The sequence below is a fragment of the Sminthopsis crassicaudata genome, chromosome 2, assembly GCF_048593235.1.
Source record: "Sminthopsis crassicaudata isolate SCR6 chromosome 2, ASM4859323v1, whole genome shotgun sequence".
In the NCBI taxonomy this organism is placed as follows: Eukaryota; Metazoa; Chordata; class Mammalia; order Dasyuromorphia; family Dasyuridae; genus Sminthopsis; species Sminthopsis crassicaudata.
The window spans coordinates 37,706,819-37,727,284 of NC_133618.1; positions in this window are offsets into that span (position 1 = coordinate 37,706,819).

A 20,466-nucleotide genomic window follows, 5' to 3' on the forward strand; every position below is an offset into this window, starting at 1 on the left:
TTATCTTAACTTCAACATGTTCGAAACTGAACTTTTTCTCGATAAATCCTTTCCACCTCTTACCTCCTCTCCCTATTTCTATTGAGGATATCAGCAATCCCCATCTCTCTAGCTCACATCTTTATTGTCGTCCTCAACGCCTCTCTATCTCTCATCTGTCCAATTTCACCTTTACAGCATCTCTCCTATTTGCTTGTTTGCTCCTTTCACACTGCTTCTACCTGAAGCAGACCCTAATCCCCTCATACCTGGATTACTAAAATAATCTGCTAGTGGGTCTGCCTGCCTTAGGACTCTCCTCCCTCTAATTCTTATTTTATTCAGTGATTTTCCTAAAAACCAGATCTGATCAATATCATCTCCTCTACTCAAACTCCATTTCCTCCCTATTACCTCCAGAATTGGGTTATTTAGGTGTTCAAGGACTTGTGAGGCTTTCTGAGCTCTTTTTTGCTCATCCATCCAGGCAGAATGGGTAAATGAGAACAATTTGTTCCAGTGGCCACGAAGGCAGCTGATCCAGGTGCTAGGGAACTTGCAGACATCAGACACCAAGGTCATCCACTGGACCATTCACCAGCCATCCTGATTTTTGTCTTTCCAGAAGAGAATGATAACTTTGTGCAACTCTGCCTCACTCTTATGCAATTCACCCATCATGTGATATTGGGCCTCTTTAAAATGAAGGACAGATGACATCATCTCGAGGCTCAAATACAAATTATCTGTTTGGCCTTTAAAGCCTTCAAAACCTACCTCACTTTTCTCCTCCCTCCTTTCCTTTCTTCTTACATTTACCACTACAACCAGCACCACCACTCCTTCCCCTCATCCTCTCTTTAGTTTGGTGACAATGGCTTCCTAGCTCTAAGATACTCCAGCTCTCATTTTCTACTTGTTCCCCATCCCTAGAATGCACTCCCTCTTCATTTCTGCTTATTCACTTCCCTGGCTTCTTTTAAGTCCCAACTTAAATCCCATCTTCTATAGGAATACTTCTTCAACCTTCTTAGAAGTTGTGCTCATTTGTTTATTTATCAGGTCTATAGCTTATTTGCATGTGTTTGTTTGCTTGTTGTCTTCTCTATTAAATATGAACTCCTTTATTGCAAGAACTGTCTTTTTTATATCCCCAGTGCTTAGCACAATGCCTAGAATATAGGAGGCATTTAATAAGGGTTTGTTGGCTGATGGATGGCTGATTGACTGACTTGGTACATAGTTGTTTGCATGTTCTTTGAGGGCACAGGTTTCTTTGCCCTTATTTGTATCTCTAGAGCTTAGCACAGTTCCTGGAACATAATTTATACTTAAATATTTGTTGAATTTCAAGTACTGTGTTAGACATAGAGGAAATAAAAATGATACAATCTTGGCCCTCAAAACCCTTAGTTTCTAGTGGGCTAGTAGTATCCATGTGGGTATACTGCAGTATCCCTTGCCCCTCATTCTAGTCTCTATAGACTTCTGTCAGAAAACATATATCTCTTGCTCTTTCTAAGAAGTAAGTTCTGGGCTAACGGGAGTACTAAAGGGAAGTTAGATAGTGCTTACATCTATGACTATCATCCGTTCAGAATTCATCTATCTTCATTTCAATGAGTTCTAGATTATCTGTATTTCAAGTACTAGGTTTCCCCAGTTAGATCTTCCCCAATTAGAATATGTTGTTTCCTCAGTTTTGGGGGGATAATGCACACACACACACACACACACACACACACACACATTTGGATTCGAAACCTATCAATTCTGGGTTCAGACCACTTGCTTATGCCCACCCAGTTGTGCTAAGCAATCTGCTTACCTGTGAAAGTTGATTTTGAAGTAAGGAAAATGACTGCTAGACATATGTCCCAAGGACATTGAAAAAATAAAGATCCCATATTACACCAAAATATAACAGTACTTTCTGAGGATAGCTGAAAACAAACTAGGTGCTTCTCAATTAGGGGATAGCTAAGCAAATTATGGGTTGTGAATGCAATGAAATATCACCATGCAGTAAGAAATGACTATGAAATTCAGAAAAACATAGATATTTGAATATCAAAAAATCAATATCCACAGGTGACAATAATGCAAATGAAAACATTAATATAACCATCACTGAATACTGTGTAATTTTAATAACTCAGCTTGGCCTCTCCCTCTGCTATTTTCAAAGACAGAAGTGTGGGATACACACAAAAATCCAATCTGTAATAAAGAGCAACTGTGGCAGAGCTCAGAATTATTAGGGAGAATATATATAGTAAATTATGATTCTTATTCTTATAGCATTAGCATAACTAAGTCAAATTTAATATTGTTCTACTTAACTCACTAATACAATCACTGATACCCATTAAATCATAATGACTTATCAAATACTGATTAAAGTGAGAAGGGTTATCAAAATTATTCTCATAATTCCTCCCTTCACTAAGGCCTAAGGACACCAAGGGCAGTCTTCTGTGGATGATGCAAAATACCAGTGTATAGTCCCCAGCTGAATGATAACAAGGGGGGAAAGATGCTGACTTTTTTTCATGTTCTCCTTTGTACTATAATTTTGGGGTTTTAAAAATATTTTATTTTCCCGCAAGACACTTAAAGACAATTTTTAACTTTCATTTAAAAAAATTTTTTGAGTTCCAAATTTTTTCCTTCCTTTCCTTACCTTTCCACTCCCTGAAATGATAATTTGATATAAGTTATACATTGCACTCATGCAAATCTTATTTCTATAATAATCATATTGTGACACAGATCAAAAGAAAAAAATGAAAATAAGTGAAAAATAGTATGATTCAATCTGCAATCAGACTCTATAGTTATTTTTTTGTATGTGGATTCAATCATGAATGCTTTGGAATTGTCTTGGATCATTGGACTGCTAAGTCATTCTTAATTGATCATTGCATAGTATTGTTATACCTGTGTACAGTGGTCTCCTAACTATACTCACTATTCTCTGCATCAGTTCATGTAAATCTTTCTGAAAGCATCCTGCTTATTGTTTCTAATAGCAGAATAGTATTCTATTTCAGTCACAAACTACAATTTGTTTAATCATTCTTCAGTTTGTCCTCAATTTCCAATTCTTTGCCATAATGAAAAGAGCAGCTATAGAAATGGAAAAGATTTTTCAACATAATTAGGTTACAATGATTAGGCTTGGTTAAATCTTATGCTAAACATGCATTATTTAAAAAATGATAATCACATAAAAACAAGTGTCAAATATCTTCTGAAGAAACAAACTTGGCAATCTATATAGAGAGGAGGAGAAGAATTACAGTATCACCAATATACATGTTGCATTGTGCCAAAGAGACATAGTATTCAACAAACCAGTTGAAACAGTTTTTGCAAATACAAATATTATTTTAGTGCTAGAGTGCAATATTCTTACAGACAATACAGAACAGCATGGGTTTCTGCTGGGAGTCGTAGTTTGAGCAACAAAGGGGGCAGGTTGTATTCAAGTATAGGATATTTCATGAGCTTGTGAAGTAAAAGCAAATGGGGAAACATTGAGTGGAGGAATGGCACAACTCAGTCATAGCTGGTGTGTGTACATGAAGGAAAAGCGGCACAGAAGATAAGAAGCAGAGGTGCAGCTAGGAGTCCTGGTAGCAGGTGGTTCTGCAGTTACTTGTGAAGGTAGAGATTCAGGTGGGCAAGGGCCAAGGTGTGGTAACTGCTGGAGGAAAGAAATGGGACTATCTTCCTTATGTTCATAAACAGGCACTTGTTTATCAGCAAGGCCACCTAGATATGGAAGACACTTGGCAGCTGTGACACGTTTGTATAACTACATGCTGAACAATTTAGGAGGATAGTCAGGATAATGATGCAGTCATTATTGTTCCTGTATCTGAGATTGTTCTTTTTATTTGCCACAGTTTTAAAGAAATACCCACAGCTGTCACAACACAGGGCCCCATACAGTAAACAAAAACAAACTGTTTCATTATCACAAGGTGATCTGGTCTCAATATTGAAAGAGAATCAATAGTCTATTGGGTCCAAGATTAAATCAGGCAAGACAAGAAAGGGGAGGGACACAGGGGAGTCTAGGAAGGATGAATAAAAGGAATAGAGCTTTCATTCTCCTGTGTCAGACTAGTGCGGCTGGGATATGTGAATAGAGCAAACCATAATCAAATTCTAAGACAAGAGTCAACAAATAAAGTCTACTATTAACTTTCATAGGTCTGTAGAGTGGACATAGTAAAGAAAATGCTTGAAGTATTAAGGTAATCTAGCTCATTATAGAAGTAACTGGAAGAAGTATAAAAGAACCTATGAGCATGTAAACTTCCTAGCAAGAAAGCGCAAGTCCAAATGAAGGTGCTTGTTCAAACAGCAAGCTGAGCAGTATCTCCCTAGACTCTTAGCAGAGAGTTAAATAGGGTACTTGTTACCTTGCAAACATCGGAATTGGTTTTTTCTCAATGGGTGGTGGCCAAAAAAAGCAGCATATCCCCAAATGACAACTAGCAGGAAATTTCTCACACACCAGCTAGGTGCTTAAGTGAAATTTGGATTGAAATGTAGAAGGCACAGGAAGTAAAGAATTCTGCTGAGCATTCTCCTCCTTTCTCTTATCAGAGGTATGCTGACAATCTACATCATAGCCCAAAGGCATGAAGGATTGGTGGGCCTCGGTGGGAGATGGATATAAAGGCTCACTGGAGGTGGTGATAGCAGAAACAAACTGATCTCCCTGAGTATTTGGGCTTGAAGCAGCCATTATCCTAGGATAACCAGGAAGAGATTAAAACTAGTAAAAAAAAAAGCATTAGGTATCATACTGGCAAGTAGAGCAGGTCAGCCCAGAGTATCAAACTCTTTTTGTGGTCCAAAGTTTGCATAACCACTTGCACCAAGGCATTTGTCTGCTTCTGAAGAGAGCAAAAAGAATCATGGATAAACCAGAGAAAGTAATCAACTTGGACTTGTGATAGAGACATTGAATTTTCCTCAAACCATAGTTAATCTCTCTGTTTCTAGGGACAGATGGGTGGCAATCTTTTTTTTTTTTATTAATTTTTATAATTATAAATTTTTTGACAGTATATATGCATGAGTAATTTTTTTTATAACATTATCCCTTGTATTCATTTTTTCAAATTTTCCCCTCCCTCCCTCTACTCTCTCCCCTAGATGACAGGCAATCGATGGGTGGCAATCTTGATTAATGTAGAGATCCTGCTGCTGAACATGGCCTTGCTTAATCAACCTCTTTCAGAAGACCTGCTGAATTAGGCCCCTCAGTCTTACTTTTTCATATGTAACCAATAAAATTTTTAAAATGGCATGCTGAACATTTCTTCTGGTTTCTCTTATTAATAATGCAATTGCCAGTCCAGATGATACATTGAATAAGAGACTCCTTTTTTACAGCAAGTAAAAACTCCATACAGATACCCAAGAGCAAAATCTCCACAAACACCACAGGAAAAATTTAAGAGAAAGAGAATGATAGAAGCAGTAGCAAGATGGAAGTATAGACCAGCTCATTAGAATCAAATTCTGAAGAAGTAGACAAACCTTTCAGTGTCTTCTTGGGAGTGGGAGGCATCCATAGATGGCCTGTCATCCATATCATGTCTTTTAAAAAATATATTTTTACTATGTCATAATAATATTTTATCACAATCATAAACTACAGCTTGTTTAACCATTTCCCAATTGATGAGCATCTCTTTGATTTATAATTCTAAGCCAGATGGAGGCATGTCTTGATAGGATTATTTCTCGATGACTGGAGAAAAGCTCACGTTATTGAGAACAAAGCAAAATATAGAATTTAACGTGAGCAACAAAACTAGTCATAATACAAAGACATCTTAAAGAAGCCATACACTATTCTCTTTCATTATGGATCGCTCATGGATCACAAAAGATTAAGGGAGTCAGTTCATTACTTTGTGTCTGCACAAGTAAAGAAATGAACTTTATTTTTTCTTAAGGAAGAAATTCAATTTTCCCACTGAAGAATCCCTAGATGAGCTTTAAAGGCGACAAGCTGGACAAGTTTGTTTAATTTTGTAATTTTAAAATCATTGGTGGAACTCTTACAAAATTGACTTTTTCCATTTCCTTTTAAGATCTGATTTCCAAAGAAGCATCTGCAGGAAGCACATTTGGGACCCTTATAATGACCTTTGGTAGTTTTGTCACTACAAATCACACAATAGTCCTGCTGGAACAACTGAGAGTCCTTGTGCATGGGCTTGAAAAGAACAAAACTTAGGTGAGGATGGCAAAGCGCCCTGCTGATCCATGGATTCCAACCTTGGAGAAGAGAGTCCTAAGGAAATAATGATTTCTACCAGATTTTCCTGGAATTCCGATAGCTGAAACTCTTCACAATCCACCATAGCAGGCAAGACCATAGCAAATGGTCGATTGAATCTTTGGAGATAAAAAGAAATAATAACTATTCATAGTCAAATATCAAAACCAACCTTGAGATCATTTTAGAGGCACATATAGTACAGCAGTCAATACACAGCCAGAAAAGGATAATAATGTCCAGAATAGTTAGTCTATCTGAAAATATATAAAATATATTTTATATATATATATATATATATATATATATATATAAAATCAAGGAGAAAATTCTACTACTTTAGGGCAGAGAGGTGATTCAAGAAAACCAAGAGGAAAGGTCCATCAATTCCTACTACCTGGGGTGACAGGTTTCATGGGCTATTTGATGAGCATCATTCAAAATTCTTTGGAGCTCACAAATGTTCATAATGATGTCATCTGAATGGTTAATATGAGACCAATAGGATTGATTAGTAATAGACCAGGATCCCCCTTGTGCATCAGTGAGAATATTTAGTGCCATTCAGTTTTGAGCTACAGAGCCAAGTTCTGCTATAAGCCAGAGATAGCAGCTATGATGAACTGAATGTCTGCAGCTGTATCCTGATCATGTCTTTAAAATTCACCAGACAAATTCCTAATAGAATCTATCACTGTAGTCATTCCCAGATTAGGAATTAGAGTTCACAACCCCATGGTAACTCATAAATCCCGTGATAGTGTAATAAGTTAGATCTTGGCCATTATAGGTGACTATTGCAAAGGAAAAAATTGAGAGAGTATTTTTTTTTGAAAAGTTGAGTTAGTGCTCAAAGGGCTATGAAACTGTGCACCCTTTGATCTAACGAGTCTCTACTGAGACTGTATCACAAGGACATCATAAAAAAGGGAAAATGACGTATATAAACAAAAAAGTTTGTAGCAGCCTTTTTGTAGTAGCAAGGAACTGGAAACTGAATGGCTGCCCATCAGTTGGAGAATGGTTGAATAAGTTATGGTATATGAATGTAATGGAATATTATTGTTGTATAAGAAAAGAAGAGCAGGTTGATTTCAGAAAAGCCTGGGAAGACTTACATGAACTGATCCAAAACAAAGTAAGTAGAACCAAGATAACATTGTACACAATATAAACAAGATTGTATGATAATCAACTGCAATAGATAATGATATAATTCAAGACCATTCCAATAGATGTGATAGACAGAGCCATTAGCATCCATTCAGAGAACTATGAAGAGTGAATGTGGATAATATTTTCACCTTTTTGGTTTTTTTCTTATGCTTATTTTTACTTTTTCATATTATTTTTCTTGTGTAAGATGACAAATATGTATAGAAGAAATGCACATGTTTAACCTATAGTGGATTGCTTGTTATCTGGGGAGGAGGGAGGGAGAAAAATTTGGAACAAAAGGTTTTGCAAAGTTTTGAATGTTGAAAACTATCTTTGCATGTATTTAGAAATATTAAAAGCTATATATAAAAAAGCTGATTTAATGGAAAATATGTTATTGTCATCAGAATAGTAAAAACAAAATTACTAAGTTTCCTACAAACTCCCCGTGGCTCAGTTTATGACTTATCTGGCTATTCATACCTGTTAGGTTCTTACTAGGTGCTAAGTCGGTACTTAACAATTCTCTGGCTGGATTGGGATAAGGATGAGACTTCCCGAGAGAACTTCAGGGAAGCTTGAGGATTCAGAGCCAGGATTCAGGAAGAAGGATTCAAGATTCTACCTTCGCTCTGGCTGGAGGCTCCATAAGCCTCCCAAGAAACCTGCTCACAGAGAAAAGGCTACAGAAAAGAAACCTCCTCCCAGAGAAGGATTGTAATTCAGAGACTTCAGAACATTAACATTTTTGGCACCCAAAGTGGGGCAAGGACTTTTGCTTATCCTGACTCTGGCTGATTCTGAGCCCTTCAGGGGAGCTAACCCGGACTTGACACATACCAATAATAGCATTATTCAAAATCCACTCATTCTTAGATGACATTCCATTGATGACAACAAGGAATCCCCCACATAGGTAAAATTGGTCCAGGAAAACATTCCTTCCTCAGAACTACCAAGTGACACAGCTAGTAAATGTCTGAAGTTGGATTTGAACTCAAGTCTTCCTGACTCCAAGCCTGGTGCTCTACCCCCCATACTACCCAGATGCTCATTAAATTGGGTATATTTGGATTGGACTAGATGACCGCTGAGAATCCTTCCTATTCTGTGATTCTGTGATATCTTTTAAATTGATTCCCTTCCTTTCATCTGGACCATGGAACCCTCCTATGGAATACTAGCATTTCTGTCTAGAAAAGTCATATTATGATTAGAAAAACATCCAGAGGAATTGAGAGAGAATCATAATCTAGAATATGGCACAGATTTTACATGTAAGCAATGAATCCACGAGTCCTTTTCCCCAACCTTGATGGTAGTACAAGTGGTCATTAGAACCTGGAATGGTCCTTCCCAAGCACATCAAATGCCATTAGTTAACCTATTCCCGAAGTAGATGGTGTCACAAAGACAGAAATCAGGTAATGAGAAGTCTAAAGGTTTAGTTTGTATTACTGTTCTCTTGAATCTATTCAAATACGAAGCAATCGAAGCATCCCTGCCTTCCTCCCCCTCAAAACAAGTATGTATATTCTAAAGGTTTTACATTTATAGGAGGGTTATTAAAAAGCATTTCATAAGGAGAAATATGTAATTCCCACCGTGGTCTGCTATGTCGATAGAACAAAGTCAAAGGGAGAACATCAGGCCATTTTAAATGGATTTCAGAGTAAAATTTATCAATTGTATCCTTCTTCATATGTTTAACTTAGCCAGAATTTTGAGGATGGTATGGATCTTGGAACTGAGGAGTCATGCAAAGATTAAAATACACTTGAAAGAGAATAGAATTGATGAAATGAGACCCTTTATCAGAATCTATGCAGACAAGTAGGTCATATCTGAACACAATTTCCTTGATGGAAACTTTAGTACAAAAAAAAGGCTTGTCAACATTGAAAAACAGTGTTTATAATGATCTACTTTGGGCATATGAACAAAATTAATTGGCAAGTGTTCAAAGGGGTATAAGCGAACGGACAGCCAACAAAAGGGGTGGCTTGAAACTCGTGTTAACTGAAAGCTAGACAAGTTGAACAGGTAGCTGTTATGCAATGCTATTGGGGTGATGCCTGAAGCAATAAACTGCTGCCTAAAGAATCAATTAACCGTTGTGTGCCATAATGGCCCCCTTATGAATGAAAAGGCATTCATGGTGGCAAAAACTCCAGGGGAGGAGCCCTTACCTTCCTCAGTCACCAGACCCCTGAGACTTGTTCAGCCTTGTATTAACCTCAGCATCTGTAGGGAACGGGATGTTGTCCTTTAAAATCGGAGCCATTGGAGAAGAGGGTGGTCAGTAGATTATGGAGCGTCATGGAGCTGAAGCATGTGAGAAGGACTCGTTAGAGTGGCTAATTCTACAGAGCATTTGCTCAGGCATTTCCACCTGAGATGGGGTCAGTTCTGTTTGTGTAAGCAGAACCCTGAACAATGAATGGCCTGGGCCTAGTCTCCCCTGGCAAAGGAAATTAAGAATCCCCGTTGCAACCAATGGCTTGACAAATACCCAAATACTAGTGAGAGGCAGTGTAAATGGTAAATTCATACCAATAAAAGCATTTTTCAAAATCCACTCATTCTTAGATGGCATTGATGACAATGAGGAATTTCCCCCATAGGCAAAATTGGTTCCAGAAAACATTCCTTCCTCAGAACTACTAAGTGACACAGCTAATAAGTGTCAAGCCAGATTTGAACTCACCAGTCTTCCTGACTCCAGGCCTGGTGCTCCACTCACTCACTTTACCAGGTGGTACATAAATAAATGTGCTGCTCAATAAAATGGGTATATATGGGTTGGACTAGAAGATCACTGAGAATCCTTCCTATCCTATGATTCTTCTTAGCAGCAAAATGACTAGCTTGAGAAGGGCTAATCAGCTCAGTACACTTAGGTCAAGGGCCAATGAAAGTGCTTAAACTATGTTGTGGTCATAGACCAGAGGCTTCAGTGCAGATACCACAAAGATTCTAGTGTAACACTCACCATCTTTCATAGAGGAAGAGCCATCAAAATGGAAAACATGATCTGGATTCTCAAGATGCACATTAAGATCAGTAAGTCTTGGCTAAGTTAACAACTTCTTGGCTAAGGAACAGAGAGGATAAATATACTTAAACAAGAAGGAATATAATGCAAAAGGTATCAGAGATAGGTAGGTTGAGGAACAGTGTTGCAGGTTTGAGAACAGAACAATGTTTGGGGTGACATTCTCTTTTCTTAACAAAGTTACCTCATACCTTGCAAACCTCTGCTGGGAAAATGCTTGGGTCTGGTGACATCCTTGGACTAGATCACATGCTTTTTTCTACTAAGAGATACAATATCAGCTTGGATATGAAGGAAATCCAAGGAAACCAGGAGGCCCACCCTTGAGTTAAATAAGGTGCAATAAGATTCTTAATAGTTGGGTTAGGATCCCAGAAACCATCTCCCTTCATTCATGTACAAAGAGAATGAAGACCTTACTGTAATTTGGAAGTCCTACATCAGGAACAGACATTTCTTTTAACAAATGTTTTTTATTATAGCTTTATACAAAACATATACATGGGTAATTTTTCAACATTGATCCTTGCAAAACCTTTTGTTCCCACTTTTTCCCTCCTTCCCTCCACCCCTTCCCCTAGATGGCAGGCAGTCCCATATATGTTAAATATGTTAATGTATATGTTAAGTACAGTATATATATATGTATATATATATACACACATATATATACATATTTATATAGTTATCTTGTTGCACAAGAAAGATTGGATTTTGAAAGAAGATAAAAATAACCTGAGAAGAAAAAAACAAAAATGCAAGCAAACAATAACAGAAAGAGTAGAAATGTTATGTTACAGTCCGTACTCATTTCCCAGTGTTCTTTCTCTGAGAGTAGCTGGTTCTGTTCATTACAAATCAGTTGGAACTGATTTGGATCCTCTCATTGAACAGGAGATGTTTTAAAAGCCCATGTCACTCCCCTGCCCAAGAAGCTCTGTGGCTCTTTACTGATTCTGGAAAATTTATTTTTCCTTTTAGTATCTAAAGTCCCTGATGATAGGGCTCCAGTTTATCTTTCTAGTCTCATTATATATTTTCTCTTTCACACTTTTATGTTCCAACAGATTGTCCTCATAAAAGACAATCCATCTCCCACTTAGAATTATTCTCCTCAGCTTTCTTAGCATCTCTATAAAATTCAGTTTAAATACCACTTCTCACTGTGCCTCTCTGAAGAAATTTTGTAGTTACCTTGCATATATTTGATATTTATTTATGTGTATCTGTTGTTTCTCTGATAAGTGAGCTCCTTGAGGAAAAAGGACTGTTTTGCTTTTGGTCTCTAGCATAGGTTCCAACACATAGAAGATGCTTAATAAATGCTGTTGATTGAATAAACACTATTGATTGACTTATACATGTATTGTAATAAACAATAACACATGTATATAGGTAGAGTAGTCATGAGGCTTACACTTTCCTCCCAACACTGTGGGGTGGGTAAAAGTTTTATCATCCTTACATTACAGATGGGGAAATTGAGGCTCAGCGAGGCACTTGTCAATGTCCAACAGAAAACCTTATACATTATTATTCATTAGAATTAACATTCAGACATATGAGGGCTCTTTCATTCTTCACGTATTTATCCTCAACACCCAGCACAAGGCCGGGCACATAGTAGATAGCTAATAAATACCTGTTAATTGAGTGCACATTGTAACCAGTCAAACAAATGTGTGTTGAGTCTCCTATCACTCGTGTGACTGACAACAATGATCTCTTTCTGCCATCTCCAACAGTGCCTTGTCTGTATTTATTTTCTTTTCTTTCTTTCTTTTTTTTTTTTTTTTTGAGGCTGGGGTTAAGTGACTTGCCCAGGGTCACACAGCCAGGAAGTGTTAAGTATCTGAGATCAGATTTGAACTCGGGTCCTCCTGAATTCAGGGCTGGTGCTCTATCCACTGTGCCACCTAACTGCCCCCTTGTCTGTATTTCTGTAATCCTGAATATAATATAAATGTAATTCTGCATTTACACATGCAAACCTTTCTTAAAGAATTATATAAATGTTAATATTTTATAAATATTATCTATATACACATATACTTTCTATAAATTATATAAAATGTTTCCCTATTTGACTATTTGGCTTTTCATTCTCCTATGACGTATCTTGGAGGTGTTGAATTTTTCCAGGTAAGGACTATTTCAGCGCCAAGCACACAACGAGCATTTAGTAATGCATGCCTGGGTCATAGAAACTGATGCCAAAGAAGTTTTCTATAATAAAGAAGACATGAACAGGACTATTCCAAAAAAGCACAGTCTAAATGTCTCCAAGAGGTAGCTGGGATACATAATATCAATGATGATTATTGTTATTATTACTCTGTTGAGAAAGACAACATGTATATATGTAAGTATATACAAAATTCAAAGTAGTTTTGTGAGAGAGGGCACAAGCATTTGGGATCATCAGAGAAGGCCTGTCCAGTATTTATTAAGCACCTGATATGTGCGAGCAGCAAGGTGGGCATTGGATGCAGTGCCAGACCTGGAGTCAGGAAAACTCACTTTCCTGAGTTCAAATCTGGCCTCAAAAACTTCCTAGCTGCATGACTCTGGGCAAGTCACTTAACCCTGTTTGTCTTAGTTTCCTCATCTGTAAAATGATTTGGAGAAAAAAAATGTAAAACACTCAAGTATCTTTGCCAAGTAAATTCAAAATGGGATCAAAAAGATTTGGACACAAAATATCTCAACAATAAATGTGCTAGGAGCTATAATAAGCTCTGGAGTTACAAAGAAAGGAAAAGGCAGTAGGTTTGTTTTTTTGTTTTTTCAAAGAACTCGGCTGTCTAACTAAAGAGATAAGTGAATAACCATGTACAAGATAAATGCAAGCTAAATTAGATATAATCAATAGAGAGAAGGTATTAGGGGATTGGGAAAAACTTCTGGGAGCTAGGATTGTAGGCTGGGATATGAAGACAGCTCAAAGGCAGAGATAAAGAGAGAGTATTCCAAGCATGAGGGATAACCTGTCAAAATGTCTGGAGGCAGGAGATAAGTATCTTGGTCAAATAGGGAAGAGATCAGGTGTTGGATCACCTAGAGGCAAAAGTCTAGTTATGAAGGGTTTGTAACTCCAAACAGAGGATTTTATATTTGATCCTGGAAATGATAGGAAGCTACTGGAATTTATTGAACAAGGGGAGGGAGGAGAGTATAGGCAACCTCCTTTCCTTCAATTTTCTCATCTGTAAAATGAGCTAGAAAAGGAAATGGCAAGTTGCTATCCAAAAAAAAAAAAAAAAAAAAAAATACCCATGGTAATGTTACAAAGACTCAGACATGATTAAAATAATTGAACAACAACATGGGTAACCCCTAAAAGTTTCAGTAGGACCTCAAGAAAAGATTATGACAGAAATAAACAATATATCTAACTGGTTTCCAGAATGTGTTGCAGGAAGCAAAGAAATGCAAAAGAGAACACAATCCAATGAATATGAGTTAAATGAAGAATAATAGGAAGGACAGGAGACTCATGCCATTGTAGAAGTAGTTTTGAAAAGTCATCCAGTCTACCTCCTTCATTTTAAAAATGAGAAAGTTGAAAAATAAATTCAAAAAGTGACTTGGTCAACATTAAACAAAAATAAAAATATGTTATATAAGTTTTCAAAAGAGTATTCAATTAATCTTATTTAATCTTCATAAGAACTCCAATTGTTTATTCTCTTCTCTCTCCTTTCAAATACCTTCTCCCATTTTCTTTTTTTTTAATCCAACAAGCATTTAAATACCTACTGTATACCAGACACTGTGCTAGACAAAAAGATAAAAAGACAAAAAAGGAAAAAAAATTCTGCTTTCAAGAAGCTGATTTAATATCAATTACTACAAATTTTCTTTGTTAGAAAAATTCTCATTGCTAGAAAGCTTTTTTTCTCTTTTTAATCAGCAAAAATTTCCCTTTTATAATTGAGCTAGAAAGAAAAAGAAAACCCATATTACAAATATAGTCAAGCAACAACAACAACAACAACTAATAATAATCCTGCATTGGCCATATGCAAAATATATATATATATATCACTTTTCATTCTAAATCCTTGACCTCCTTAAGAGGTACATAGCATGTTTCACTATGAGTACTATTTAATTTGTAATTGGATGATTCAGTTTTGGTTTTTGTTGTTGTTGTTTTGTTTTGTTTTGTAATAATCAGTGCTTAAGTGACTTGTGAAGGGTCTCACAGCTTATAAGTTTCTGAGGTCACATTTGAACTCAAGTCCTCCTGACTCCAGAGCCACTAAGCTGCCCTGATCAGAATTCCTGTCTTTCAGAGTTATTTGTCTTTATTATATTGTTACACTCTACTTTGCCACTTAGCTACCCCTATTAAGCACCTACTTACTACATGCAAATCACTTCTTTCTGAAATTCAATTTCTTCATCTATAAGGTGATGAATGGGTTGAAAATGATAACCAGTAAAGTCCTTTCCATCTCTAGATTTACTATCCCCTGAGCATTTCCACTGGTTCAGTAAGATTTTATTAAGCTCCTACTATGTGTCAGATATTGGGAGGGATGCTAGGGATGCAAAGATGAAAAACAATTGATGCCCTAAATCTTACATTCTATTAATTCTATTTTTAATTAATAAATTATTAACTTAATTAACTTAATTAATTCTATTAACAGGAACACAGATACAAAGAAGAAACCAGATAACACTAAATTATTCCAAAGTAATTCGCAATTGGTGTGATCCTGTTCTATCTCAGGATCAATTTTCAAAAATCTCACTGATATAGATGAATCAGAGAGTGAAGAATTAAACAATTCTGCTAAAAAGTCCAGCAGCAGAGTACTGAGAGGGAGCCAGTTCTTGAAAGGGTTTCTAATAACAAAGGGATGGGGGGGCGGTTTTTCTTGTTATTTCCCTCTTCTCATTAATGGAATATCATAGCCATGAAGTCAAGGGAAGTCACTGAGATGAGCCCCTAGTGTGGGGTTCCTATTTAAGGGACATTAGACTCTAGATGCTGAGATGTGGGGAAACTTTCTATAGGGGGAAGAAGAAAGAGGTCTTGTCTAGCCATTGTCTATTACAAGCAGAAGATAGGAGGGGGAAGCCAAGAATGAGGAGGGAAAAATACTAACACATGCTTAAATCAGGACCTTGGTGGTTGGATATATAACAAAAGGAAAGAGAAAAAAAAGCCAGGCCAGTATACTTAACTCTCATCTAGAACCTTGAGTCCATTGTCTCATCTGTATATTGGCTGCTTCTAGATCTGTATTAGATGAACCTTGAGATCCTAGAAGGGTCCTGCCCTCTGCTTTGGAATAGAAGCTTTCTTCGGGTGATCCAGGAGTCCATACTTACAAGTTTAGCAGCTGTGGGAATAGTCAGAAAAATCTTTTAAGGGCCTTTCGATTGAGGTGGGGAGTAAACAGGTGCAATTTCCTGGATTCAGCAAAGGAGATATCCCACTTCCCAAATACCTGTAACATGAAAGCACTGACTAATTGATCAGTACAGGATCAGTTTTCAGAAAAGACACATGGATCACTTGAGATATAAAATTGTTAAGAAAACTGCTTACACCAATCTTTGGATCTGAGTTTCTGGTCACTATAACCTTTGGTTAAGGGTTTCTAAATAGTATGTAGAGAGGGTTCGGTTTCCCAGCTACACAGAGCTAAGTTCAAACAATGCAGTAAGGCTTTCTCCTAGTTCTTACAATTGAATAAAACTTTCTCACAAGACCGAAGTTGGACTAGACTCATAAAGGAGTAAATACTAAACTAGTTCGGATTGAGTCACAAGATAGAGGCAGTGTGGTTCACTTAATTCCCAATATTAGTCACTTACTTGCTATCCTAATCCCCTTAATTCACTCAATTCCAGCTCCCCCCCCCCCTTTTTTATTTGCTTTATGGAGAGAGTGTGCAAGCTACTCCCTCTGTGAATCATTTATCTATGTCAAATCTATGAGATTTTTCACAAATTCATAATCATAATTACATTGTCAGGTTGCATTAATGTCAAGTTACAGGTCAGACTACTTAGAGGGGCCATACTGGACTAGTTTTAAGAAGCGAGATTCACATGTCACCAAGGTAACCAAGAAGAACTAATTATTGTATTGCTTTGGTCTTTTGTTTCATGATGTTTAGACTTAAGTCTTCTTAGTTACCTTGGTGACACATGAAATCATAAAACAAAAGACCAAAGCAGTACCATAATTATCACCAATGTAACTAATATCAAGTCTCCATGAATCCTAGTAACCCATTTTCAATGTCCATTAGTCAAAATAATTTTGAGTTTTAATGACTCATATAGTCATTAGGTTCTCTTGGACAATGACTCAATGATTCTACCCACTCCCCGCCTGATGATATCACTGAATGGCTCTCTGGTTCTAAATCTAGAGATTCCTAGGTATTTCTGCTAGTAATAAAATTTATTTCAGTACAATCCCAAATTTCATTCTCCAGTCTTTTAAAAAATTATATTTGCCCCAAAATGCATGTTTAGACAATTTTTAGCCTTTATTTTTACAAAATTTTGATTTCCGATGTTTTTCCTTCTTTCTCTCCCCTCCTCTTTTCCTTATGTATGATTGATTTGATATAGGTTATATATGTACAATCTTGTAAAACATATTTCCATATTAATTACAGTTCACAAAAAAGTGAAAATAGTATTTTATCTGCATTCAGAGCTCCCCATTTCTTTCTTTGGATGTAATTAGCATTTTCCATCATGAATCCTTTGTAATTGTCTTGGATAGTTGTATTACTGAGAAGAACTGTCATTCATAGTTGATCATCACAAAATGTTGCTATTATAATGTACAGTGTTCTCTCCAGGTTCTGCAACTTTAACCTTTTTCCCTATAAGAGCTGAGTGTTTTTCCAAAAGAGCAGAGTGTCAGAGTTGATAGGCTATGGCTAAGCTTTAGTGCCCAGAAGAGGGATTTAGCCGGCACACACACCATGCCCTAAGAAGAGTGATTCAAGAAACCCAGGAGAGAGAATCAGAGGGACTCTAGTACAGTGTGTGTGAGGTAGCTTAAAAAAAGGTGTTTCCAACTTATGTGTCTCTCCACCCACTGACCTATATATTTGTGAGAGTGGGCCCCAGGTATCAGGAGGATTATTGCTGCTCTTGACCAGGTAATTCTGGGAGATAGCTTCATTCTGAGGTAACTCTTTCCTCTGGTTATCTAGATTAAAGGTCACCACATTTAGTAGAGCTCCTGAACTAATTTTCAGAATTGGTTGTCCTTAGTTTTCAAACAGAACTGAAGACATTACTGAGCAAATTGTGTTTAAGTGGAATGCCTTCAGTTTGGGATTGTTATCCCTGGGGTGGCTGGGGGATGGGGGAAGTGGGACAGAGGTATGTTGCATCTAACTCTAAAGGTCTCTGGAGGTGATTGTTAAATTTTTAATGAGATCATTTACACCTTAGAAATCGATATATTATAAATAAGGGCTTGATTTATTATTTTTTGATTGTTTCGATTTAAAGCCAGAGAGAACATTTAAGTGGGTGATGGGTACATTTTTTTTTCCCCTTTGAAAGCCATTTATTAAACATTTATCAGAACACTGCCAGGGTGACCCAACACAGAAAGTGGTAAGTAGGATAACTGAAAATGTATAGAGAGAAGGGGACTGATTCAAGAGATGTTATGAAGATTGAGTGACCTGAGGTTGATGATGGGAGGTTAAAGGGGTGATGGGAATTTCTATGCAGAAAAGAATCCCTCTGCTATATTCTAGCTGGAGAAGGGAAATAAATAAATATCACTCAGGAGCAGATCGTGAGTTATAGAACTAGAGACACCTTAGGGACCATCTTATCAGAAATGCTTCATTTTACAGATGAGAAAACTGAGGCCCTGGGAGTTCAGTAACTTCAGAAAAGTCACACCTGTAGTAAGGAACAAAGACTAGATTGCACCCTGATCCCTCTGATGCCAAATCCCACAACCCCACGTTTGGCCCTGATCTCTGGTAGGGTTGCCCAAGGTTTCTTAGACAGCCTTGTTTTCAGTTACCTAACCCACTTCTCAAGGGGCTAGGAAAGGGGCGGAATGGGAACATCCAGAGTACACTCTCTCTACAGAAATAAAGTGGATATGCCCCTGGTTAAGTGGTGTGGTCCTGCCTTTGGGGGAATGAAAACCTTACAGTCTGACATGAGAAGGGAAAGCCTTTCCCTTTGGGAAGGGAACACTCTGCAACTCAGCTCTTAGGGGGAATCAAAGACTGTTACAAGGGACTCCACCCCCAGGATCCACCCCCTGTCCCCACCCTGGGCAGCTTCTCCTAAGCAGAACAGGGACAAATGTCTTAGTTTGAAACAACAACCAGTCTTTGAGAGCAAATGCACCTCCCCTGCCTGGTTCACATAAATAGCCATGGGGAAGAGGCTGACCTCAAATTTATGGACAAGGAGTTCTCAGTCTCAGGAAAGCAGCATTCCAAGCCTGTCAGATCTCCCTTTTCTCCTCCAACCCCTCCATTCCCCTCCACCCCACCTTGTCCAATTAGCTCCCTGGTTCTCTGCCCTGGGTCCTCTGTGGCTCAACCAGTTTTTAAGCCTGTTGGAAGGCCAGGATCCCTGCTTTCTAAGTATATAGAAGTCCTGGATCTGAAAGGGATCTTCCCAGGAACACTTAGCCCCACAATGGCTTTTGAGTTAAGTTTCACCTCCCTTAGATTAGACTTTCTCCTAAGGCTCAGTCAAACCAGACTCAATGCCAGACTCTACTCTCCTCTATCTGAAAAAGCTGTGGAGAAAGCCCTTTGGGGAGACCAGCAGACCCCAAGGCTGAAGTGGACCAGAGGAGGCAAGTTTCTGCTTAACTTCATGTTTATTTCAGCCCAGCACCAGGCCTTAGCCATGTCTGGGGACCCTGTTTTTCCCTAAAATCACCTGATAGAGCTGGAGTTTTTTTTAATCTAATCCAATGAGCCAGGTACCTTAATAGGATTATAGTTTCTCTCTCTCTCTCTCTCTCTCTCTCTCTCTCTCTCTCTCTCTCTCTCTCTCTCTCTCTCTCTCTCTCTCTCTCTCTCTCTCTCTCTCTTTCTGTTTCTTGCTTTTTCTCCCCCTTTCTCTCTCTTTCTTTCTCTCTCTCTTCTCTCTCCCTCTCTGTCTCTCTTTCTGTTTCTCTCCCTCTCTCTGCTCTCTCTCTCCCCCTCTTTTTCCTACTTTTTCTCTGTTTCTTCTGTCTCTTGCTTTTTCTGTCTCAGTCTCTGTCTCTCTCTCTCTGTCTTTCTGTCTCTGACTCTCTCTTTCTCTATCTCCCTTTCTGTTTCTCTCCCTCTTCCTCTTTCTCTATCTCTCTGTTTCTCTCCCTCTCTCTGCTCTCTCTCTTCTTCTTTCTCTTACTTTTTCTGTCTCAGTCTCTGCCTCTCTGTCTCTCTCTTTCTCTGTCTCCTTTTCTGTTTCTTTCCCTCTCTCTGTCTCTGTCTGTCTCTCTGTCTCTCTGTCTCTCTGTCTCTCTGTCTCTCTGTCTCTCTGTCTCTCTCTCTCTCTCTCTCTCTCTCTCTCTTTCTCTCTCTCTCTCTCTCTCTCTCTCTCATACACACATACACATACTAGTAGCTGTTCCAGAGCTCAGTAAGTAGAGTTGGTTGGAAGCTTTGTAGCCTATATGACCCAGAACTGAAGCTATGGGAAGAGCCAGCCAACTTGATCAAATGAGATAATATTTGTAAAGCACTCCGCATAGTGTCTGGCACATAGTCAGTGCTTGATGAATATTTGTTCCCTTCCAATCTAAAATTTGCATTTGGCTTATGCCCCCACTTTAGGGGATCCCTCAGGAACATTAGAATTTGGTTCAGGTTTAGTTCACTAAAATAAAAAGAGAAGACATTAATAGCTGTGTGATCTTGCGCAAGTCACTTCACTCTGTTTGTCTCATTTCCTCAGCTGTAAAATAAACTGAAGAAGGAAATGGCAAACCACTCCAGTA